This window comes from Rhyacophila brunnea, unplaced genomic scaffold (assembly GCF_057557595.1).
Source record: "Rhyacophila brunnea isolate RB1 unplaced genomic scaffold, BYU_Rbru_1.0 scaffold_20, whole genome shotgun sequence".
NCBI classification, from domain to species: Eukaryota; Metazoa; Arthropoda; class Insecta; order Trichoptera; family Rhyacophilidae; genus Rhyacophila; species Rhyacophila brunnea.
Window position 1 is genome coordinate 13,139,131 of NW_028232860.1, and position 27,226 is coordinate 13,166,356.

The 27,226-nt window shown below is 33.2% G+C and overlaps 1 protein-coding gene across 2 annotated transcripts in view; it reads left to right on the plus strand.

Annotated features, from left to right (window-relative positions):
- The window catches only part of pxb (putative Hedgehog signaling attenuator pxb), a 699,312-nt gene that overhangs the window by 121,815 nt on the left and 550,271 nt on the right, over positions 1 to 27,226 (plus strand). The gene's annotated exons all lie outside the window — the stretch shown is intronic.

Sequence of the window (27,226 nt, forward strand, 5' to 3'; positions counted from 1 at the left end):
TACATATTGTTAACAATGATTTGTTGACCAAGTCTGAAGTGTGAATGGCCAGAGGAAATATATGAAATCTGGTTAAAGTGGTAAATATCCACCCTTGTCGGTAAATATAAATATATAATATGAAGATACAAAGAGAGAAGAAGGATGATATACTGGTTTATTCTATGCTATATCAATGAATATGGTAGCATTCAGCACAGGGCTCGAAATGGACCGGAACGCATCGGAGCGCCGTTCCGGTTCATACAATCCCCAAAATTATCGCTCCGTCTCGTGTAAATATTAATTTGACCGTCTGAGCGAGATATGTCATATTATAAAAAATCTAACACAATCGTTTTTTTTAAATACATATATGTATAGAATTAGATAAGTAACAGTGTTAATATTTTCGTAAAATTATCAAGCGCTCCGGTTCGTAAAATTTTCCATTTCGAGCGCTGATTCAGCACCACATTTCAAAGGTATCGATTTCCTTGCTTTCTCTTGCTTTCATACTCGTAGCTCACGACCAAATACATAAAAGGCTATAATCTTAACAAGTATTATAAGATATCGCTTTTATAATATATAAATTAACTATTTTACCTAAATATTTAAAACAAAACTGAATCTTTTACGAGATCGCTGCGAGAAATAAAATTTACTTACCTACTGCATTGTTTGACTGCGAACAATACATTTGTCCGAACGAGACTTGCGAAAATTTTCGTGAATTGCATATCATACATTCTTAGTTACTTTCTAGTTTATTCAAACTATTTTGTCCGTTATAGATGTACTGAATTCATGTCAATGGTACTCTCCGTTGGCCGTCGTATTACGCCAAGAGACCAGATTCAATCAAATCCGGCCCAAAGATCTTATACTGTGTCAGCTTTCGTTGCGTCGAGAATTCTATTTCTCTCAAACTACAGTAAAACGATCATAATCAAACAATAGCAAAAAATATGCCGACCTGATTTTAAAAATACTTTAATTGATTAGGATAAATTAACAGATTTGTGTAGCAACAATAACTTAACCGAAGTTTTCGCCAGGCTGGTCTCGATAGCTTGAAAGTTTTGTCATTTTCCAAAAAAATATTAAGGTGATTCGTTCATTTTTCTGTGTTTTGAAGAATACAAAGAATACGGAAGTCACGTTATTAATTAATTAATTTGTTAAAAGACATTGTGTATATAAAAAAAATATAATTCAGGACGTTCACAACATGAGAACTGGTTCTATTCAAACAAGTTAAATAAATATACAGGCTTAATATATAATACACAGCAAAAATATTACCCTCACAAGAGAGAAAAAACAAACATAAACAAATGTTGTACAATAAAATAAAATACACAGTACATCACTGAATCTTTCGAGAGCGCATTGATAAGTCCCGCACCTTTCGCTAATGGTGCCTGATATGCTTGACACTAGAGAACGGTTCTAACCCAGAAGATACTTCGGATTTGGTAAAACGTGCTCGTATTATTGATAAAGAAATATTGTTTAAAGAACGTACCTACTATGAATGTACTCACAGTGGCCCAGTTGGCAAAGCGGTCATATATAAAGCTGTCTGTCGCGCGTAGGGTCCCGCGGCTTGGGGAAAAAATGTTTCAATGTGTGTTTCTTGTAATGTGTTACGAGAAAATGATAACAATTATTTCTTGTAAAACATTTATCACAGGCCAATTTTATTGCATTTAAATGATTCGCCTCTGACTGCGGACATGAAGATCTTAGTCAAAACACACACCCGACGGGACTTAAACCTGTATCTGTTGGATTTGCGCCAGTATGCTTTTCCAATTAAGCTACGGGCATCTTACGTCGGGTGTCGTATTTTTTTCTACAAAATTATTTTTTCCAGTGTGTATATGCACGAGATATTTTCAAATTATGTATATTCAATATTTATACAATGTTACATCCTCAAATCTTGAATATCACTTCTACCCTCAGGATTACCTTATTTACTTTTTACAATTATGTACATATATTCAATATATAGAATGTTACATTCTCAAATCTTGTGTCTTATTCATTGAATAAAAAAAATAGTTTATTGGAGGTCTACGTTTGTGTTGTTAATATCACTTCCACACTTTGAATTAATTTATATTTTTCACTAATAAAGTAGACTCAAAAACTGCAATGACGATTACGATTGATTGTTGACCAATCACTAGAATCGGACCTTTCCGCGTAATTCGGCCATCGCGATGCGTCGCCCACTATCGGAAAAATAAATCTTAGTCTCTGGCAGACAAATATACAAGACTTATCCGTCCATCAAAAAACATAAACGTTTCCATGTTGTGTTTATACATTGTCAACCGGTCCCTTAAATACTACTTGTCTAGACGCCGTGCCCAGGCAATTTGTAAATATTTAGTAGGGCTACGAACTTCATTCATAATTATTGACCAATATTAAGAAAAACTCATTAAGTAATTTATCATTGAATAAAAATTATACCTATCATTGTATAAAATACTAGTGATAGCCAACGACGTCTTGCGCGTCATGTCCGGAAAATTATACGTACTTATGCAGTTGACCACAGTTCATCGTGGGCTATTCTATCTGAAACCAATGGCCATATTGCATTGAGATCAAATTCATGTGTACGTAATAAATACGATATAAAAACCACCGGAATACACTGAAAAGACAGAATAAAATACATAGGTAGGTAAGTAAATAAGAAATTCACGAACAACGTGGCATGTTTTGATCTCAATACTATACAGCCATCTGTTTCCGGTACGATACCTCACGGTGAACTGTGATACGGTGGAATTTAGTAAGTACAATTTACATGTAACCCTTCCGTGTAAAATATGCAAATAAAAAGTTATTACAGATATTAGGAATAAAGAAATATAAATAATTCAATTTTGTTTCCAAATCAATGTGCCGAGGCTACGCTTAGGTCCAGACGTGAGTCCCCTTGTCCAATCTATGCATTATCTTGGACACATACATCAATATCACATTCGACTGAAAGATTGATCGACAACGGTTGGATGTTGTAGGCGTGCAATTTTCCTGCTGTACTTCACCTCACCAAATCAACGCTGCGAACTGTCAACTTGACCTAATCCTGATAAATTGTTGCAAATGCACTATTTTTGTTTAAGTAAACTTCGAAGCCTTTCATTATATCAATCTGAAACTGAACTAAATTGCTATTAACGGATTGTACTGGCTAATAACATGCCGATATTAAAGTGGCCACGTTGGCGGAAGATATGAACCGAATTTGCAATATGCGCCCTTATTACGATGTGAGTGGAATTAATTTTTAAACCACATACAGTATGCAATATGGCATATGTAAGCGGGCACAGTTAATGCGGAATAACACGAGATATGAATTTAAATTGCAACAGGAATATTTTATCAATTCGTTCAAATTTCTTACCGAACCTAGTAATCGATATAACAAAAAAAAATGTCTACTGAAGTTAGTGATAGTTTATGCATAATAATTTTGACAACCCTAATGTTTTGAGGCCGGGAAAATGTCCATTTGGTATCGACCCGTCAGCTGAGCGGGCGCAGGCATTATTTACATGTCAATCGACAGCCATCTTATCTGACTCTGACATCCGTCTTCCGTGACTTCGCCTCTGCTCTGGTCGGTACTCCAATTCTCAGAGTGATTCCGGTAACACGCACCTAAATATATATTTAAAATACTCAACTAAACCGTCAATATTATTATAAAAAATTGTAATCACAAAGTAAAATATACATTTTTTTAATGGGTAAAAATTTATGTAAATATACTTTTATTTTATTGATTTTTTATATAGTTTTTTGATTAAATGTTGAAATTACTCCATGAAACGTAATTGTATGCCGGTTCACGTTTCACAAGTCGGGCGGTCACGAACTAAAACATGGCGAAACTCTTTTTGACCGTGAAATTGGGTAAGATATCGATACAGATTTGTAAATAGTTCGTGCTTGTAAAATGTCAGCTTTTTTAAAAACAAACACTTTTTACTTTCAAATTTCGAACGACTTATCTATGGTATGCCCTATGTGTCCAAATCATCGCAGAGTAAGTAACTCTTTGTTGCATTTGTAGGTATTTAAATTTCGTTCGTCGTCAATATTATATTTAACCTTTTTATAATATATAGGTATTAGGTATAGGAAAAAAGGAGAACAGGAACCAAAATAGATATTTAAAAAAAAGATTGTGCCAAACCGGGAATCAAACTTCTTCAACTTAGGTAGTTGGACTGTAACTGCACGCGAAATAATAGAGACAGTTAAGTTCATACAAAAAACTTTGACTTTGTTTGAATGTGTAATTAGAAGATTCGATGGACATGAATACAGTATAATATAAGTGTGTATGTGAATCATAAATTAGTGACGGATGGCTCTGTTGCTTAGAAAATAAATATATCTGGTTGGGCCAAATATGCCAGCCCTCATTCTTTTCTTCCCACCTATTTCCAAATCTCACAAGATCAGACGACGAGCAATTACAGGTCATCAGACGACCGTGATTGAATAACATTCAGTTAGCTAGAGTGACATCAAGAAAGCGGTCGCGTTGCGAGCTTATGATAGCTAAGGCATCGTTTACTACCAATTGACTCAAAACGCATATGTTTGACCGTCGTTGCGCTAAATCTGATACGGTTTGAGTGAACGTCGCGTCTATCATCCATCCTGAACATCATTCATAAATCTCATATATCATCCATCAAAAGTGTATCGTCCGTTTACCAGTGCATGAGTTAATTAAAAAATTAAAAGACAAATTACAGTCCACTGCTAAAAGCGCCATCAATATCTATGTTGATATTTGTGTATTTTTATACCTTTGAAATGTTAATAATAATAAATAAAGGTTATTTAAATTTATATTTCTAATATTGATGGCTTTAAATAATCGCCTAGTATTATGGCCACTGTTATACGCTGAGAGAACGTCACTCATCTACTTTCAACTGAAGTAGTACTAAAATGATATTATAATATGTTAAACTATAACTTTGTTGAACATCTCTCATAATCAGAATTTTAAGTTTGTCCTGGGACAACTTTAGAGGGCGTTTGACATGCCTCATCGTACTACTAGATTAACTAGATCGATGTGGAGACAATATGTCAGATGATGGATGAAAAGCATGTATATCAGTATGGCTTAGTTATCGAAGTTTAATTGAAATTGGCTTACAATAATATACCTTCATAACTTCTAGGAAATCTATATCGATATTACGGTTTTTTTTTTAATCTGGCAGACAACTTGGTACACGGATAGATAAGAAGCGTTAATATTATTTCATTATCAGCAGAGAATATCTGACAAACAGATTTTAGACATCAGATATTTGCGGACGATAAGGCATGAATTCCAATAACCGCTAACCGGTCTTAGATGCTGTATCGCAGCATCACCTACTGTATTTATCTGCAATTTAATCATATCTGGCATTATCTGTGCCATAGGATCTTGGTCTCAGCGAATGAGATTTAATCATAGACCAGTTGAATAAAAATATATCGTAATTATTTCCAATAAGTTTGCATGTTTAGTTAATTACGCGTGCAATAATTCAACGGAAGTTAGGTAATACTGAAAATGGAATAAAACTCAAATCGTACCATAAGTATGACTGTCCTAGGATTTTTTGCCAGTTACCTACCTACCATAGGTAACCTCTCTTGAACAGCCACTTCATTCACCACTGCTATAATATAGTAATGCAAATTTACTAAAAGCTAAATAATTTATCATACAATAGGTATGTAGGTACTTGGTATGTATGGTATGTAGGTACTGGTTCATAATATAACATATTCGGCATTCTCGCATACTTCATTGATCATCAGAAGAGAGGAAACTTGAGTTAAACACAAAAAATCTCAGGATTTTAAAACACTATTTAAAAAAATCTAATGAATAAAACAAAACATATTTCAAAAGATTGATATATTTCTGTAAAATAGTCTGTTTTTTTGTACATACAATATCATAAGAATACTTAATTATTTGTAGAGCTATCTTGTCTTTTGATTCGGAGTAGTAGTTTAATCATGCGGAGTAATTTTCCCATATTCATTAGTGTTGCTTGGTGAAGTATATATGTAAAATGTCAATCTATATCATTTTTTCCATACATTTGATTGTAATAATTATCACGTTTAAAATACAAAATCATGACTTTAAAACTCTATACTTACACACGAAAAATTCAGCATTCTAATGTATATTTTACCGCAACATAAAAATAATGTAAAAATTTACAATACCTCCTTTTAAAGTAAATAAAAAATATATTTATTATTTATACGAAAAATTTAGATTTAAGAAACGACCTATATCGTTGACTTGACAGCCGAATGTTGTGGTCGCTGGAGGATTACGAATTATTAATTCGCAATTTACCTTGCGCCCAATGATAATCGATCCCTTTATTTGAAAGTTTATGTATTTATTTAAGAATACAAAACATTGTGGACATAACAAATCTAAATTCAAGACGTACACAACACGAGATTTACATTATTAGTCAAATATTACCCTCATAAGAAAGAAGAGAATATAGAAAAAAATATATAATAACAATAATAATATTAATAACAAAACACATAAAATGTCGGCCTATAATATCGTGGATCCTGTTTCCAAAAGTTTAAACCTAATAGGTTGAGTAAGTGGCTGACTTCCATTTCTCATAAAAACAAAAATCTAGTAATACAACCTCCTCCCTGTGGAGGCCCATATGATTTTCTTATGATCGGACATAGTAAATAATATATCACGAGAATAAAATTTCTTCTGTGTAGAGTAAATTGTTCTTTTCTTCCGATGAGCATCAATCAATCTTTACAGGCTACATATTATTTTCATCAAGAATATTTGCTTTTTTTCTCAGAGTCATCTCCTGACTATCATTTTAATAATAAAAACCCGCTCGTAATACCTCCGCGAGGAAATCAACGCAGCCTGCCCGACAAAGTAAAAGAAAAACAGCTCACCATAAATCATTTTTCTAAATGAAATTTTCATTACGTTTCGCGCGTAAGACAGATTGCGCGAAAATTTCACAGAGCTTTCTGGCGGGTAAATAATATTATTATCCCGCGCTTTCCCCGGGAGGGCAGGAAGTCCCGGCAATAACATTGCGGTTGCGATAGTGCGTGCCACAGACAACTAGTTTTAATCGCGTGTTGAAAAGTTCGCCACATTTTGCGGTTGCACTATTGCCAGCCATATACTTCAGAGACGTACGGAAAATTCAACCACATGACAAAATACCCAACAGCTATTTTTGGTGATCTTTTATACATATGAAAATGAATTAGGTTTAATGCAATATAAAATTTTATTAAATTGCCAATTCTAGAAAAAAGTGGGATTGAATAAGACTCATTCACTTTCCAGGTGAATGCTTTGGTCTCTAAGCTATCGATCCGACTATAATTCATGTGAATCATTTCTTATATTTACGTTTAAATTTAGGTAGAGTATATGCTTCATAACTTTACACCCCGGCATCTGAAAATGAAGTAACTACTTAAAAATATTCTAACAATATGTTTTTTACATAATTTGTTATCTACTTGTTTGTTTATTACTATATATTATTATATTAATGCAAGTGGATATCATTTATTTTGATCTAATTTTATGCAAGATAATCAGGCAAAGAGGCGTATCAGTGTAGTAAAAAGTGCAAAGTTATAAAACGTATACTCTACTTCAAATTCAAATACAACAACAACAATGATTTACTAATTAATTTAGAAGTTAATGATAATTAATAACTATCTCACACTATAAACTCATCTTCAGAACAATTACAACTGAAGTGAAGTTAGTATCGAAACAGAGAGAATAGCATGTGTAAATATGGAAGATTAAAACCGGTGTCGCTTTGAGGCAGTAAACACGATGTGTAAACAGGCCGAGGCACTTAATCGCAAATTACGATGGTAGTGCTATCGTACGTTTGATATCGTTCAAATTATTAAGTTTTACCATATTTCATTCGAAGTGTGAGGAATAACTAGCACTTCCATCGGTTTACAGTTTTGTGTCACTGTCTGACTATTATTATAGTGACCTTTGATGTAATCTGATGCCAGTAGCGACGGGTGGAGATAGGCTGTTAAGACCCGCTATAAAAAGTGCACATTAAACATTGTTAATCATACGTATCTGTTTTTATTGAACTAAAACTACAATAAAATTTACATATGGTATTGATTAGTTTTTTTAAATCAATTAAACCCTACCTAAACCAAGCCATAAAAGTATTGGTATATTTTGGACGATACGACAAAACTGTGGACACTTTTTCATTCATACTTATTTGTTTTGGTTGGATTAAGAATACATATTACACATATTGTTGGTTCATTTTTTTAAATTCATTATACCCTGCCTAAACCACACTATAATAGATAAAAATATTATTTTATTTATAAAATATCCAAATTTATGTATGATTTAATTGTACAATTTTAGATATTTTATAGATAGACTAGTATTTTTTTACTACTATTGTGGCTTGGTTTCGCAGGGTTTCATTGAATTTTAAAAACTAACCAACACCATCTGTAAAATGTAGTCGTATTTTAATGAAAACAAATACGTATGACTGACGAAGCTTATCATTATTTATGACGGATCTTAACAGCCTACCTCCAGCCTTCGCCACTGTCTGATGCAATATTTCACCACTCAAAGACTTACAGTGGTATTTGTTAAAGATATTAAATACTATTTTTTGGCTGGTATATACACAAATCTATGGTGATTTATTTGATCACATTTGCCGAAAACATGTTATCGTTTATTTTTATATTTTCCGGGAAAATGATCAATAATTAATTGCAGAATTAACTAAAGGTAATGCAACTCTACCTACCGAATAAGTGAGTTAAATCAATAACAACATTCGTTGAAACAAAGTAATTACATGCATATTCTATGGAATAGTACAAAACTTACAACAGTCATTAGAATTTAAACGGAATCCTTATGTTCTGTCGAACAATAATGATATCGTCAGCGCAACAAGACTCTCTAACCAAATCCTTTACCCATCAAATTCACAGAACTTGACACCACTGAGCTGACTGCAGCATACTTCCGACAGCATTGTATTGTACGTTCACAATGCAATGGGGTGGGTGGTGTAAAATAACATATCCTAGAATTACTCTCCAGGGATGAAATTCGCGATGGTCCTATACCCCTCTCTATACCAACCATTCCATAACACGAGTTGCCGCTTGCAAACATAGTTTCAGTTAATTACAATATTATTTAGTTATAAATTATTTCAACAGTTTAGTTAGATGAATAATACAACCAGATAAACTGTAGGTGTTTGATTTTTTAGACTTTCCCGTGTGTTATTTTCTAGACGATTCTGGCTGGATACAAAGAGCTTTCTTGTATTGGAGGGTTGTTAATTTACTGATAAGTGAGAGACAGCGAAAAGTTTAAAACCAGCATTGGTAGCTCTGCGTTTTTTCTTACTATATCTAGCATTTTTGATTTTTTTAATAACCATCTAGCTTGCAAAATTTGCACTGTGCGTATAGCATTAAATCTAACGATTTGGGCACCGGAAATAGCGTAAGAGTTTTCATAACTAGAATATTGCACTAGGTTTGATTGCACATCGACATAGTGGTCATGTGTACAGCAATACTGGCATTTTTGTACATGTCAGTTGCAGAGGGTTGGAGCGAACCCTCTTTTGAGTTGCCTCGCTCCATATCCGCTCCAGGATCTGCTCCGCTCCGGGTAAAAAGTTTCAATAGGTATTATTTGTATACAAATGTTAAAAAAACAAAAAGTACCTAAGTAGTTTTTCAATAATAATATATTATTCGTCCTTTTCATTATTAATTCTAAAACAAAATTCGGACAGCAAATCGTCTTTCAGTATCTGCCTCTTCTTTCAAAAAAGGGAGGTTATTAATCACTCGGCAGTGTTGCCGTATTTCAAATAATTACAATGTTGCATAGTGTCAAATATTATATTTTCATTGGATTTTACAACAATTTATTAATAAAAAAAAACATTCGGAGCAAAGGAGCATAGTTAATAGTTTTCGGTGCTCCGGCTCCGCTCCTACTCCGCGTAAAACCCCAATGCTTCACTGCTCCGTGCTCCTGCTCCAACCTCCGCTTCATCGCTCTGGTTAGAAGTACTGGTCAAGTGTGTGAATGCGAACTATATTGCATAATAAAACTTATTATATTATAAGTACTATATAATTTTAATTATATTAAAACTCATTATATTAAAAAAAAGGTCTTGTAAGTAGATCAAATCCATGGTGACAAAATACTGAATTATATTACAAGTTTCGACTCAATTTTGTCGTACTGTGTCAGTAGGTATGGTTTATGTCGAAACTAGACACCCCATTATTAAGTTCTCGTAGAAATTGCTTTGAATGTCTCATTCGCGTAAGTGAAAATATTCCAATGCAATATTCAACTGAGGAATAGAAATCTCTCAGGGATAACATCTTCAACACATGTTATGCACCTCGGGCCACTTCCATTGTATTGCTTTGGTGTCAATAGTGCACTTTGCTTACACGACAAGAGGGAAATTGCATTGTACTTTATATGTCGCATTGAATATGGAAAAGCTTACTCACTGATAAGTAATTTCAAGTTAATAATATTGAATACCCACGGTGGCATGGTTGGCAGAGCACTCGTATCTCAGTCTATGGGTCGCATGTTCGATCTTTACAGCATTATCAATACTCAAATATTACGCGAAAAATAACTATTCTCCGTAATAAACTATTAGGCATTATAACTTTCATCCTGTAGAGACCTGTATGTTATGTTAGGAGTGAAAACGATTATTTACTTAGGAATAATCTATGATCAGCGCCTTTCCAATGTACCCACCGCGAGTGAAATATGTAGCATCGAAATTATCGAGTTGTTATTACTTTGATTTATCTAGTACCTATAAATTGTCTACGATCTATACATCGACTATAGATACATGATAGATAAATGTTAGATTATTCTTATTGAAAATACAAAATTTTGAAAACTCATAAAACATACTTATTAGATAAAACCTTGAAAAAAATGGTGAACCGACTGAGACTCCAACCTCATATCTCATCACTCTCCTGGTGAATGGCCTTGCACCTTGAGCTACTGGTCCACCGATGACAAGCGAATTAAATCTAAAATTAGCAAACTCAGATTGTATCAAACTGTGAAATGAATTCGTGAAGTTTTCAAGTACCTACGAATATTACGTTAATTTCAAAATTGAACAACATATTTTACAAAACTAGCTATTATATACCGGATACCCTCATCTATGACGATGATGTATTTACTATGCATTTACAGTTAATTTATATATTCATTGTTATGTTTATTTAACTTTTCTGAAATCATATTAAATATTATAAAAAAATAAGTTTTAAGTAAAGAGGATGTAGTAAAGACTTGTGGTGACTCAATTAATAATTTTCTTAAATCGTTTTCGTATATTTATTTTCATTCATCGATCCAAGGTGTTCATTCAACTATCTAATAAACTATACTACGTCCTAATCATTTATAATTTAATATTAAAATTTAACTTTTCAGTTTATATAAACGGGGTGATACGTAAGGGAAACAGCTGATAAATTTCTAATAAAGTTTTATTATCTAATAGAAGGTTTGTTTTTACAAAAAAATGTCACTTAGCTATTACCTAATCTAGTTTTTATGTAGTATACTAAAATACATATTATGTATAATATAATCAAATTCCATTTATTAATAGACCACCAAGTTATAGAAGTACCGTTTAAAGTTAACTGAATAGTTTTACAAATTACATTCCTTAATAAATTTCAACAAAGTAACTTGAATCTTGATTTAAAAAAATGATAAGCAAAGAATATTCCTATCTGGAATTCAGACTATGCAAATAAAGCGTTTTATATACGATGTTAATTACTAGCAAAGATTCCTATATTACATTGTAAAGCTTCCCTTTGAATAAACTTACCGCTAGCTTAGGATTTTATTCAATTATATAAGTTTATCAGATTCTTTTAGACTCCTTAAGTAATTAATACTAATAACAATATTATACGGTATGCCGATGACACAGTGCTGATTGTTGATAGCTTAAAGGGTTTACATTTTATATCAATTGGTAGAAAGGATTAATGAGGACAGAAATTCTTACAGTTTAAAAATGAAACTCAAGAAAACAAAATTATTAGGTAACTGTATCAAAAATAGGGACACCAAACACGGGTTTTTTTATTAACAGCAAACCGATGGAACGTGTAACCTACTATGAATATTTAGGAACTAGGATTAATGAGAAATGTGACCAGTCTCAGGAAATAAAAACTAGATTTGAAATCGTAACGATTGCCTTTCTTAATGAGACGCATCCTAAGCAATCGAGAGTTTTCCCTAGGCCTGAGACTGCGGATGGTTCGCTATTATATCCTTTTGAGGTATCTATGAACGCTATACCAGGAGATGCCAAGAAGAGGTGTGGCTGTATAGACCAGGTGAGAGTGCCACCTTTCAACATTCTTGGATGTGGTATAGTGCTGTATCTGTCAAAATATTATAATCGTATCTCATTTGTTTTCTTTCACGACCCTATTAAAATAAGCGATTCCTTTATTTTTGTATCCGTTTATTATTTAAATTTGGAATTTGCATTGACGTATGTCTTTTTTTTCATCATACCCCGTCTAATACCCCCATAAAACGTCTTCTCTTTGACTCGCTCTCTTCTATATATTTGCATATATTATGTTTTCTCTCATGTGTTATAGATAAATCAAGACAAATACGTCTTTCCACTACCTATTAAAAATAATAAGTACGTTAATAATGATAATGAAAGATATTTTTCCTTCATTTCGTTTAAGGCTATACCTCAGTTGAGGCATGGTCTGAAAAGATCGTGGCTAGGCGATGCGCGGATTGCGGGTCGCGGGTCGCGGGTGCAAATGACGCATGCCGAACGAAATATAATTTGTCATATAAATCCAACATGCGTTTATTTAATGTTCTATTTATTATTCTATTAGTAACAATAATAATATATACATTGACATGTTTTCTTTTTCAAGTAAATGGGTAACTTTTTTAGTCATATTTACACGATTTAAGAATCAATACCCCCGTCGCCATCACGAAACAAATTGACGTGTTTCCAGCTCAACGTTCTCTCTCCGAATGCCAGCGAGTCCAAAATTTCGTCGCGCCTATAGTTGAAAATTATTTGCCGTTTCAGTGATGTATCGTCTTAATAGATACCATTCGTCCTGAATCTATATATTATGTTAATTATCTATTGATTGTGTAATTTCAATGATTCCATGATTCGATTAGCAGAATACATAATAGGTATATAAATAAATAATAATCATGATATACTAAACTTGTTTATAAATGCATACGTTCGTTTATAGTAAAGTACCGACCCTTTTATAAACGAAATGCTTTTTATAAACAAATATTCTTTGTTTTCGTTTTTGCAACTCAGACAGGTCAATTTAATCATGTAATCAACGTATCATGTTGCCAAACCATATAAAAACACCTACGTAAACATTCATTTAATCCTTGGCTTTATCAGAAACCTTTTTTATATTTTTGTACCTACATCTAACAAAGTTTCTGGTTGGATCTCTTTTATTTGGTATACTTATAGCATATCAATATTTATATAATATGTGTAAAACCTACAACCCCATGCGTCGGCAACATTGGATACATATTACATAGCTTATAAATTCATCGGCGTCAAAAATGGGAGAAGCTAGAAAACACCCACGACACATGGTTTGAAGATGGTTTACCTCTACCGTGATATCGTATGAAGTTATATCATATGAATATTATAGATAGATCTATAATTGGACATAGTTATGCAGAAAGTAGCCAGTCCACAAAAAAATTGAGATATGATTATAGATCAGACGCGAGAAGATTTTCTCTACGTTCTGCTGAAAATAGCCAAGCCGCAAAAAATATTCTTGAAATAAAATACTATTTACAATTTTACATACATTTTTAATATCATGTTGTCGCTAAAGTGCCATTATCTCAGCTCGACATTATTGTGGACTGGCTACATTCTGCAAAACTACGTTCAATTATTCATTGAATAGCTTCTTAACATGTAACATTAAAAAATGTGCACAGTGCCTGAAGATGCCGAAAAAAATTATAATTGATTAAAGTTTTGTACTGTTCCATTTGGATCACTGTTTGTGACCCAATAGTAAATGCGTACTGACAACTAATACAATTAATTATTATTCTCGTTAATACCTATAAATAAATTAATACAATAAAATAAGCTAATAACTCTATTACCTACTTAGTATAGGCTCGAGTATAAAAATAAAATATGAATATTCGAAATGTTTGTAGTACCTACATAGATACATTAATTAGATACTCACTATTAATACATACAGTAAGCACATTAAACTATCATTACACAATGGAACTACGTAACATGTTTACGAAAATTAGCTAGTGGAAATGTCACTATACACCTAGGAATGACGCTCCGATGTTGCACATGAAGACCGCGCACATAGACACCTTGCGACAGTCGCGCATAAACTCTTGAATCGTGATATATTGGGATGCGGCGACCAGCGAACCGGTATAGCAATGACCAATTCGTAGGTATACGTATGCGTTCCGGCGGCTTCGACTCGAAGCCTGAGACGCATGCAGTTTGTTGCTAGCAGCACTAGAAGTTTTTTTTTTCAAACACAGTCATTGTGCAGACCTCCATTTGGCAATGTGTGTTTTGTGAATAGCGATGACGTCACATCGACGTATTCGACACGTTGTAGGCGAGACGAGTTTTGATGTGCGAGCCGACTAAGAGGGCATGTTAGTTAGTTAGCAGGGCATATGAACATTACTTACAGGTAGTTTTGATGCTTTTGAGTGTGAATTTCTAAATTGTGTATTAAATGGTCATCTTTTTTAACCCAGGTAAACTTTAATCTACCTTAACATATTGTGCTACTCTCATAATAATAATGATAACATTAATTCAGTAATTTCAGTGAGTATTATTAATTTGGTTTACAAAAGCTCTGCGACCACTGTCCCATTGCATTGCAGTAAAATTTCATTAGCTTTGCATTCAGAGTCATTCGTTTTATGAACACATTTAATTTTAAAACAGAATATCGCAAAGCGTCTTTATTGTTCTGAAAATTCTCAAATTACACGATGTTTATTCACTTCTTATCTTTCGATTTATATCGATTCTTCGTAGCCATTTTGCTGTATTGATTTCACAGAGAAACGCCTACAACAATCGACAGATATATTGTTTACAATCGTCATTGATTAGAAGACAATAAATGGGTGACCATGCAAATATTCGTCACCGTGACGTGAAACAAATTAGTATAATATTGCACCTGATCATACAATATGACTATACTATTTGATTGTCGTTGTGCAGAAAGCAATCAGTCCACAATTTGGACAGAAATTGAGTTATCATGTTTTAACATAATCTAACAGGTTTTCTACATTTTCTCTCTTCAAACAAAAATATTCTTCAAAATTCAAAAATATAAAAAAATTTCAAGTTAAACACATTTATATTTTTATAAAAATCGATGTTTTTTAAAATATATATAAAAAAATATTAAAACGATGAATTAGTCAAAAATCTAAACGACAGAAAATCTAACACTTAATAAACTAAATTTTAATAATAAATATGGCCTTAAAATATAATGTTATAATAAGATTTGACCCTGCAACGAATTCACATTTTATTACATTTTTTTACAATTGCCAGTTTATCTTTAAATTTAAAAAAAAAATAAAAAATGTTTTTAGTGTTTTCAGATACATATTTATTAATTAGCTTAAATTGTAAATTATCAAAAAAAAATCTCAAATTGCAAGCTTCGTATTTTTCCGTTAGGTGCCTCTTTTCGCCTCTGATAGTATAAGCATCCCCCTTAAGGAATATCCAGGATCATGCTTTGAAAATAGAATAATAGCTCCATTTTGAGCCACGCTGAGCACGTCCGCCCTTAATGAATACCGGTACGAAATACGGAAAACCGGTACTGATATTTTTATTCAGTATTGTAATTCCGTCAAGTACCCTCAGTTGACGGTATTAATGCACTTACCAATAAATAATATTTAACAATCATTTGCTATCGAATATTTGGTTATTGTATTTTTTCGGTAGGTAAACGCTAAATAACGCCACTGCTACTTATACGTATTATATATTTGAGTATGTAGGAGTTACTATTGTCGTTTTCTATGACTACACAATAATATGCATTGTGAGAACAACAAAGTATTATCCAGCTTTGTTCGAAATATTTTATGTAAAAAACAAAAATCACAACGGAATTGAGATAACTTTATAATGTTATTATCAAACTCGCAGTGTGCTTAACTAATCTTGAATAATATGTCATCATTACGAAGAATAAAATGACAGGCGTGTTTCTTTTTTCATCTTGTTTAGTCCCCGAATAAAATAAAAAGAACACGCTGTGTGTTTTGACGACAGATTGGTAGTGAGCACTAATATCATTTTAATTATCTGCCTTTTGACATTTTAAAATGTTTGGATGATTTAAAAAATATATTTTTATAATTTATCTGGCTTGTTTTTATTATAGAATTTATCTGAAACTGTTATTTATAGAGTATACAAAACGTACAACACAAAGATTCTAGCTATTGTTGTATCTATCACTATAGAGTTAGGTACGTTGTTTTTTTTTTATCTTTCTACGTATATACAATAAAAAAACAGTGGGTACTTAACTTATTCATGAGTGACAAATCATGATAAATATATATTACGTATGTCGTATACTCTATATATACTTACTTTAGAGATGGACCCTACATTTATGAAATTAAGGCAAAAAAAAACCTCTGGTAAATTGATAAGGTTAGCAACATGTGACTGCATTGCAAGTTCATTTGCAGAGAACCTCACGCTACTGATATCACATGCATGACCCCTATAAGGGGGGCTGACAGGGCCCTAGCCTGGGGGCCCGGGCTCAGAAAGGGCCCGGCGAGGCTAGTCGACCAGATAAGTGACATAAACACTCATCACAAATATGCTTTAGGTACTAGTAAAAAAAGTCGCTTATGTGGTTGTACGACACAATTTTTAATAGTGTATCAATTCTCGACTACTCCATAATTCAAATGGATGTATTAAAAAATACAAAAACACACTAAATATACTGCCTTTATCCTTAGTGATAGGTAGGGGGGTCCGCCAAAAATCCTATCCTGGGGGCCCGCTTCAGGATGTGGGGGCCATGATCACATGTATTGTGTCTAGAACGATTCGGCGCCAGGACAACTGGGCGCTACGCAATCGAATAAAATTCAGCTTTTGATTCATTCCCAGGCGTAAAAAATGCTGATGCTTCACAATCAAACGTCGGGCCTTGTGATACGCTCTATTAAGACCAATTATTATGATGCGTGGCGACTTGGTTTCGAGTGGGATATGTTTGTGATGTTCTCTGGTTAAAACCGATAATCTTAGCTTGAAACAAAAAAATGTCCTTTAACACAAATGTGTCGCTAGATTTCAAAATCAGCCAAGTCCATAATGGATGAATAGGAGAAAAACAGCTTTTTGTTTTCTCAAGTACACAGGGTGAAAGTTTATATTATTTCGAGTATAGAATATTTAAAATCAATAAATTCCACATTTCGATAATGCAGAAATTTTAGAAAGCAGCAATTCTTCAGCAATTCACAAAAATGTAAAAAAATACCTAAAGTTGGACTTGGCTGATTTTGAAATATAGAGACAAAAATATTGAAATATGGACTAGGTAATGGGTATTTGAAAATCGACAACTCATATGGTTAATAATTCCAGGGCATTCCATATAATAATAATAAGATGTTGCCAGAGTCTATTATGTCATATTCATTTCATATCTAAATTGTTCATTACATTTGGTTGGACATCTTTTGTGATCCCGACATGACTGAGAGTTGTCCGCTTAAAGACCGGTTCCGTCACATGCCGACTTTAAGCATAATGCGTTCACATATTCCAGGAATATCGTAATATATAATATTATCTTAAGTAATATTACAATATAACGATTTATAAGTAAGTTCTTTATTTGATTATTTTGGACATATGAACCGTAGACAGCGTGATAAAGGAGTAGATATAAATAGAAAAGATTTCAAACTCAACACATTTTTTGTAATGACTAATGACAGTGTTATTTTTTTGTTTATATTATCAACTCTTTATAATATAAAAAATACGCCAAAATCAGCCAATCTCAATCTCAAAACTTCACTAATAGATTTCTCATAAACGGCTCGTAGATGAAAATGTAAAAAATGTGTGATTTAATTTACGAGATAATGGAATTGAAAATATCGTTTTGTGCGTGTAACGAAGAAAGAGGTAATGGCAATGATTGGCGATTCCAATATATATATTTATAATTATAACAACACCTGCATGTGCATTATCGTAATACACATGCAGACGAAGGGTGTAGGTAGGGTGTTAAGATCCGACGTAAATAGTGCAATTAAACTTTGTCAGTCATACTTTTCATTAAACTAAGAATACAAATTGCTGAAGGTACACACTTTTTTACTCCTCGCCGCCAGTGGCATCAGGTATTCATGGCGCTTAGTTAAAAAAATTGTGTTTATTATGTACCTACCTATTTTGTTGAATATATCTCCTAACACGTTTAAAATGGCACTTGAATCGATAGATACTGAGTATTTTTGCTACGTCGATATTTAATTATATCAGAATATTGAATGCCATTGGTCTGCGAGCAGGTTCCTCCCGTGGCATCCGTGGAAGTCTCCGTCTTTCGAGTGATTCAGTCACGACCCGCGACGCAGACCCATACCGTGGCTAATAACATTATTTTGTTTCGTGAGGGCTCTACTCTATCATACTTCAAACGTCAACTTATCGTGGAATTATTTCACTTTTGAAATAAACACAATTAACTCTAGCCTAGCGCAGTGCCGTTCTTTATTTAAATATCATATTAATAAATACCTAAATATGTAGGTAAGTATATTATTACTATTATTAGAAACATAATATGAAAACAAGGGGGCGGAAGGCAATAATCGATGCATTTGAGATGTGGTGTCGGCGCCAAATGCTTCGTATTTCTTGGACGGAGCACAGGACGAACCTGTCAATCATCCAGAGACTGCAGATGAAGGAACAGCTCTCGACAATATTTCTGAGACGAATTTTGGATTTTTGGACATATTGTCAGGCGCGGACCGGACAACCTGGAGAGACTGGGGGTTTTGGGTGGCCTCCAGGGAAGGAGAAGCAGAGGAAAAGCGTCTGCTCGCTGGAGCGACCAAGTGAAAGAGGTGACTGAGGGCACCATCCATTCTGCCCTGAGTCTTGGTCGCTCAAAGTATGACGAAATTCAAATGTGGTCACGATCCTCAGCCGTGAGAGTAAGACCAAGAAGAAGAATGTGTACTTAATTGGTGTAATATGTATAAGGTACAAAGTACTAGAATGTAAATCTATAAGGAAATTATGTGTAATATTCTAGCTTTTTAATGAGCACTTGACGCTGTTGTTTGCAGTGTCCAAAAACGCTGGATTTAACTCCATACGCTAGCTACGAATTTTGCAAGCTCGATGCTTATTGAAAAATACTATATCTGGCAAGATCTCTCAACGTATTGTGGTTGTTGTGTCCAAAGTTAAAAGCTCGACATAAAATGTATAAATTTGGTAAAAAGTAAATAAATCTCAACACGAAGATGAACCTGAAAATTGTCTTGACGCCCTTGCGGTATGTTTTTCCCTGTCGGCCGGAAATACTGCACACGCAACTGACTGCTGCGTCGCACTCCTCTATACTGGCTTTATTAGATTCAACCCTATCTCACTACCGAAAATATAATAATTGCATACATACAAAACTAATGCGATATAATGGAGACGGTAGTGAATTAATTCACTTTGTGCTACAGACATTTTGATTAGGTTTACTTATTCCATTCGCTGTCAAAAAGTTCGCTTTTAGGCACGTGTAATTGAATTATAAATCATTGTACTGTACAACAGCTCCCGTGGGGTTAATTCGAGTTACTACTTAATGTGTTAAAACAGTTCATTCAATTATACTAGACTTTTATTTGTTAAGTAGATATTTACTTTTTATTATTTGGGACAGTATTTACCTACTTAGGAATGTTTTAGTCAATACGACCGCCTAATCTGCAAACCAACCAACTGCACTTTTGACCAAAAATGAGATTTTAATGTAATTTTTTTGTCAAGTATGTTTTCTATGCTAACACAAAATTTCAAACTTCTGTACCTATAAATAAAAGCATTATCGTTCTATACACAAAACCGCCAACTGCAGGTGCCACATTTCCAATATCGTAAATGGAATAACTCCGTTCTTTATATACAAAATGGAAGCTAAAATAGTGTATTAATTGACAGTGCAGCTTAGTTTTAAAAAAATCCAAGTGTATTTTTTGAATTGTTCAATTCTGCCCAATAGTTAAATTATTAAGTTTTTTTCTCATTCATGAAACATTTGCCCAAATGGAATAATTAGCCGGTTCGCCGAGTTCATATGCTTATTGGACATTTGAAAGGGACGAAAACGTCATTTCTATTCATGAATATTAAAAATAATTAGTAATCACATACTTTTTAAAAACCAATCTAATTAAGCACAGTTCATTCATTCTACAGTGGAAAAATTAACGATTCGCAGGTGTATTGATGAATTTTGCTAAAATGCACTTTTCAATACCAGTAAACAAGGCAGCTCTCGTGGTGCAGTGGGTAAGGCGCTGGCCTTCCACCCGTGAGTTTTGGGTTCGATTCCCGGTCATGACAAAAACAATTATGTGTTTTTCTCAAAGCCTGGGTGTTTGTGATTGTTCAAAATTACTAACAACCACCTTGTACGAAAAAGCAAGGACATGGTTATTAATAATTCTAAAAAAAAAAAATACCAGTAAACAATACCAAAACAATTTCAAATCGCGTATGCCGTACTTCCTCTTGGTGCTACTGTGAAATGATTTACCTATCCATACCTATTTATTGTACGTATGTGTAATAGTTACGTTTATTTTACTTACCCACAGTAAAACGCTCCCTACCAAATGTGTGGATTGCGTGTTTGCATCCTACTACCGGCAAGTTCACATTTTTTTGTCAAGTGTTCCATTCAGGGTAACAACCTAACAGGGTGAGAGAATAGTTAACATTCATTCCTCGTATAGATTCTGTTAAAACATTTATCATTATGGATAGTTGCTGTTTTGTAAGAGTGTGCAGTACTGGTTAAGTTTGTTGTTTTGATTAATACAATACAATAATATGTAGTAATTGAAAAATAATCATCATTGGCCACTGCTAGATGAAAGCTTCTCCGATGTGATTTTACTCATCTCAGTCTTGTGTGTAGTACCTACTTATAGCACGCCACGTATTTTAAATTTAGATAAATATGGGACAAACTTAAACACATGTTATTTTTAATAGTTACGTCTGTATCCATAATATTATGCATGCAATTTTTTTACGTAACCGAAACGCGCATTCAATATTTCAGGATAATCGCGCGCGTTTTGTCTTCTTTAGGGTTCTATGGCCCGACCGTGATAAAATAATAAAGATAGCCAGGTTAAACAAACCTCGGTCCATGGCAGTTGGCTTTTTCATTTCTATCTTATTTATCTGTTATGTGGTTACAGTTTAGTGCTAAGCATAATGTGCAAAATAAAAATGCAATGATTGTATGTAGGTATAAGCTATATTAGTAATAAAACTGCATTATTTACTACATTATTTGTAAAAAAAAAAATCGAATTGTTTGTAGAACGTCGAGTCAAATCTAAGGTATCAAAACTAACATGTTATTCTAATATCAATATGATACCCATATTTTATATTACACCAAGGGACACCAATCCAATCATTTAAATAGCATTAACCTATCACCAAAATTGCCCGTGCCCATTGCCTATTATTTATTACCTACCCATTTGGAATAAGTACACCATGGGCCAACGTCTATGATTCAGGAAGGTATGCATCATAATCATGCCCGTCTCAAATTCGTTACCGTTTCCTTTCCGTGTCCTTATTGTATTAAACGCATTACATTGTATGAACCTGCCTCTGTCAGCCTGTAACGCCATCCTCACACAAGTCCTAATGACTTCCGCGCATCGCTCGTTCGTCGTATCTGCTTGTCGTAAAATGACAGATCCAAACTTGGAATTTAATAACTCTGTGATATTACCTAATACCATTAATGATTAAACTCTACCGATGAATAATTAATGCTAATTCCGACAATATTATCATCACCATTCACCATTGACTCTGCATTAGGAACTGTGAAGCTTTTATCCAAATTGTTAAGTACCTACCAGGCTATTAAAAAGCTTAAACAAGAAAAGCTCAAAATAAGTAAAAACTGCAAAATATGCCAAATTCTTGGAAAATCATAAGCTTTACCTAAAGGAATATCACTTTTTAAGATACTCCGCCCTGATGCACCCAAATGTGCTTCATGCCAGTTTGGTTCTGCTGGCCAACCTGCCACTGGTAATGCCAATTGGGAGGGCGATAACTATGTTCAACGAAATTGCTTCGGGTGTCGATATATTCCACCTTCGTGAGGATGAATATAGGTGGGCGTTGTTTTATAAATTCTTAAAATAGGGTCTGCTTAACTCATCCGGTGTACTTCCTTGTACCTATCTAATTAATATTTTTGTATGTATATATTTCTACTGTTTAATAACATACTATGTATCTCTTTTTTATGTAACACTTACTGTTTTAAGTATACTTCTTTGTTTCTATATGTCATGTTGTGAACGTCTTAAACTTAAAATTTGTAATGTCCACAATATGTTAAAAATAAATTGAAATTGAAAGACATACAATAGCAATAGTGTGCGGTGACTTTTGATTGCCGGTATATCGTTGAAAAAATAGATATCGGTGTAGGTACCTACCAGTGGCGTACGGTATTTTTTGAGATACCCCACGACATTTTTTGACACATCGGGTATTTCAATTTTGAAATACATTATTTCTATTGACTATGACCGATTAACAACGTTACTTAAACACAAAGTAAACGAAGACAAGGTAGAGCTATTAAAAAACAGATACATAATATCCGCCACAGGATCAATAACGCAGAAATTTATTCCAAACATTTCTGCCATCTTGGTTCTCGCAGCAGCAGTAGCGCTGGTCTTCCACCAGAGAGTTCTGGGTTTGATTCCCGGTGAGGACACAATATGTATGTGTTTTTCTCAAAGCCTGGGTGTTTGTGGTTGTCCTAAATCACTAACAACCACCCTGTACGAAAAAGCAAGGACATGGTTATTAATAATTCTAAAAAAGAAAAAATCTCTGCCATCAGCTTTGCCAGGAACATAAAAATATTACACGAACTCACATAGATACTAACAGGCCACGGAGCACTGCGAGTCTATCTAAAAAGATATAAATTGAAGGACGATGATTGTTGTCTGTGTGACTACTACACATCTCATCAGTAAGTTAGTTGTAATTGTCACAATAAGTGCTATGTTTTAACTGCACATCTCTTGGATGTGTTAAAGTTTAGAGCGAGATAGACAGTTTTTACTGTTTAGACGGCTAACTTATTGTAATTTTAACAATAAGTGCTAATACATCGATACAAAAAATGAAAAACTACCTTCGATAGCTGCCTATAGCAGCTGATAGCAGTCTTGTGTATAGAATAGATGCGCAGCAGGCCTATGTTATAACTGGTGATATAAAGTCACCCGACGACATGACGTAATTGTGACGTAAGCCAATACACGCTCGAGGCAAGCCGCCCAACTCACACTGCTCACCATAGATATTATTATGCTGAAACACATATTTGTGTATAGGGATAATGAATAACGCCAATATTTGACTAGCGTTATTTTCTCGAATGCTATTATCACTCCGGTAGTACGTCAAAATGATGTCATATGACGTCATGTCGACCGGGCGACTACAACTCGCAAGTTCTAACATAAGGCCCCAGGAACGATATTTTTAGTCTGCTTAAGGGCGGCACTTTGTCTAAGGACGTCACTATACACATTATCGAATATTTATGGGGATACTATGCTTCTACAGTCTACCTACAGCTACACCATCTATTGACAACCCGCCACTTCTCCATGCGGTGTTTTTAAATAAAATAATACAGCCACTGTCATTAATAGTAATAATAACGTATGTGCTCATTAATATTGACGCAAAAACCGATACTAAGGAAATTTTACTTGACTTTGATACTTTTGTGCAATCACATGGCAAAAATACGTCACAAATTCGACCCTGCCATCTCGCTGAAGTTGAATAATATACATACTAAAGCAGGTTTGAGTCCTCTACCATTATATACGCATTTTCATCAAGACCATGTACCAGAGACCAATAAATTACTGGCTTATTCTTTGCCTTACGTAAAAATCTTGAAGATATTAAGTATGTATGATGAGTAGGTGTACATTATACCTATCCAAGGCAACAATAGAATATCTTTTATAGAAGGGATAACAGGATATATTTATTCGAATATAATGACGTAGTTAAATCTGAAATGAATGGTTTATTCGAAACGTATTACAACACACACACACTCGTAATGTACAAATACACAATAGGTAATATTATAACATTTTTTTGATTAAACGAAATGAAACACTATTGATGTGATAGTATCCTCAATATCTGAACAATGTTTGGCATATCTATCCAGTGGTAAATACTTGTTACTAAAATACTTTCTATACTTTTACAGTAGTCTTTGTAATGTGGATATTCGTATGAGTAATTATTTAAATTACGCTCCTTTTAACAAATATCTGTGTCGTTGATGTCATGATATTTTTTACTTTCAATCGCGTCAAGCTCATGAGATGCATTTTGAAAACGCTGTTCGACTCATCAATGCACTGTCCAAAGATAGACCATATTTAGTTGTGCGTTTTATTTATTTTGGTTACTAATGTAATGTAATCTAAATGTATCCGTTCATGTATGGAAATAAGTAATTATTTCATTAACAACTTATTAAATTATTTGTATTGAAAAATGTATGCCATATTTGCATGAGATGTAATATATAATTAATATGTTTTGTATGTGTGATACATATGCAAATAAAGTAATATTTAAGACACTCACAAAAACATAACTCAAACTAAAGATGTTTACATAACGTTAAATTATTATGTGCATATTATGTGCATGTAACATGTACTTATAGGTACCTACCTACTATCGTTTTATAGATGTCGCTAGGTACTCTAACGTATTCGTTTTTTCTGTTGATTGTATGGATTAATAATTATTTGTGATTACAATAAAACGGTCTTGAATGTAGGTATTGTGGAAATATAATTTGAAAACTCCTGTAAGAAATATATTATAACCAATACCAATTCGTGCCCATGTGCGCTGACTGCTAGGCTATGTGTGTTCTATCTAATTGTGACGAAATCAACTAGCGGTTCTCAAAATTCTCACTTATGCTCTCTAAATTGTGTTATGTTTTAGCAAAATTTGGCAATCGCTAATCGTTTCTTAATTATCAATGTTCAATAAAGATTGTTACATTCTTAAATCTTGTGAATTACTCATTGATTAAAAAAATACTAGTTTACTAGGTATATATCGTGACAGAAAATATCTTCTTTTTGTGTCATATCCATTACTAGACATCGGAGATGATTTTGGTAATCTTGTCCCTGTCAGCAGATAGAGTAGGTTATATTTTATAACTTAGCACTTTTTACTATACTGATACACCTCTTTGCCTGATTAGCTCATATAGAATTAGATCAAATGATATTCACTTGTATTAATATAATATGTAGTAATCAATAAATAAATATATAATTATTATATGTTAATTAATATAATTATTATTATATTAGAATATATTATATCATTTTCATCCCGCAACTGGAGTGCAAAGTTATAAAGCATATACTCTAACATGGATTTAATGCTGAGCTCAAACTAAGCTTTTGGATTTCTTGGAAATTCTTCTTCTGCCAAGGCTCCGCTTATTGGAAAACTCCTTGATATTAATACCCAGTATGAAGAAGATAATACTTCTCGGAATGTCACATTACGTCAGAAAATATTGAAGTCTTCCAATAAACCGTAATGGATTAAATAGCCACCGTAACATATCCTCGAAAAAGCACTGTTATTAAACTAAACGCTCAAAAATCCTCTCACGATTGGGAATTAAAAGCTCTTGAATGTTGAGATAATAGATACGGGTATTTTAATCTTTAGAATATAACATGAACAAAACTTTTGACTATTTTTGTCAAAAATATACCAAAACAAATCTTTTATTCCCAGATCGTTGGTACCCCGTGTCCCTAGTCACGCCATAAAGGTAAACTAAAAATACCTGTTTGAAAGAGGTTCCATTTCATACGGCAAAGGTATCGCATTTCATGACATGTATGCCTTTATTATCGAAGCAGTATCTCGAATTTCTTCTACACACATATGATATCTATTATATTGAGAAATGTATTTTGTGCCTAGGGATGGTAAATTGAGCTTTCTGAAGAGCTTAAAGTTTTAAAAGCATTGATTAGAGTAAGTAAGTGTTAGAATATTACAACACTATTAAAATTTAAATATATGATTGTATGAACGATTGATTGTTTGACTCCATTTACAGATAAAAACTTATATTACATATTATTATGTAATTCTAATAGATACATACATACATGTTAGTAATTTTTACATTTTATGAATGGGTTGTAAGGGGATGGTTATTTATTAGATATTATTATCATCATCCAGTACAAGAATTACGAAATACGCAATTAATTAAAAAATACTATTAAAAGTATTTTAATTAGAAACGTAATATACATATTTTTATTGAAAATAAAGGATCTATATTTTTGTTATTAAAAGCTGTTATATATTAGCGTCTGAAGACCAAAGTCACTATTCTAATATCCGGAATTAAATGTTATACATAGTTATTAAGAAATAAAACTAGTATATTTTAATACCATGTCTTCCCACCATAAAATAGCATTGGAAAAATTTCGTATAAGTAAAAATATTTTTGAAAGATCTTGTGGATT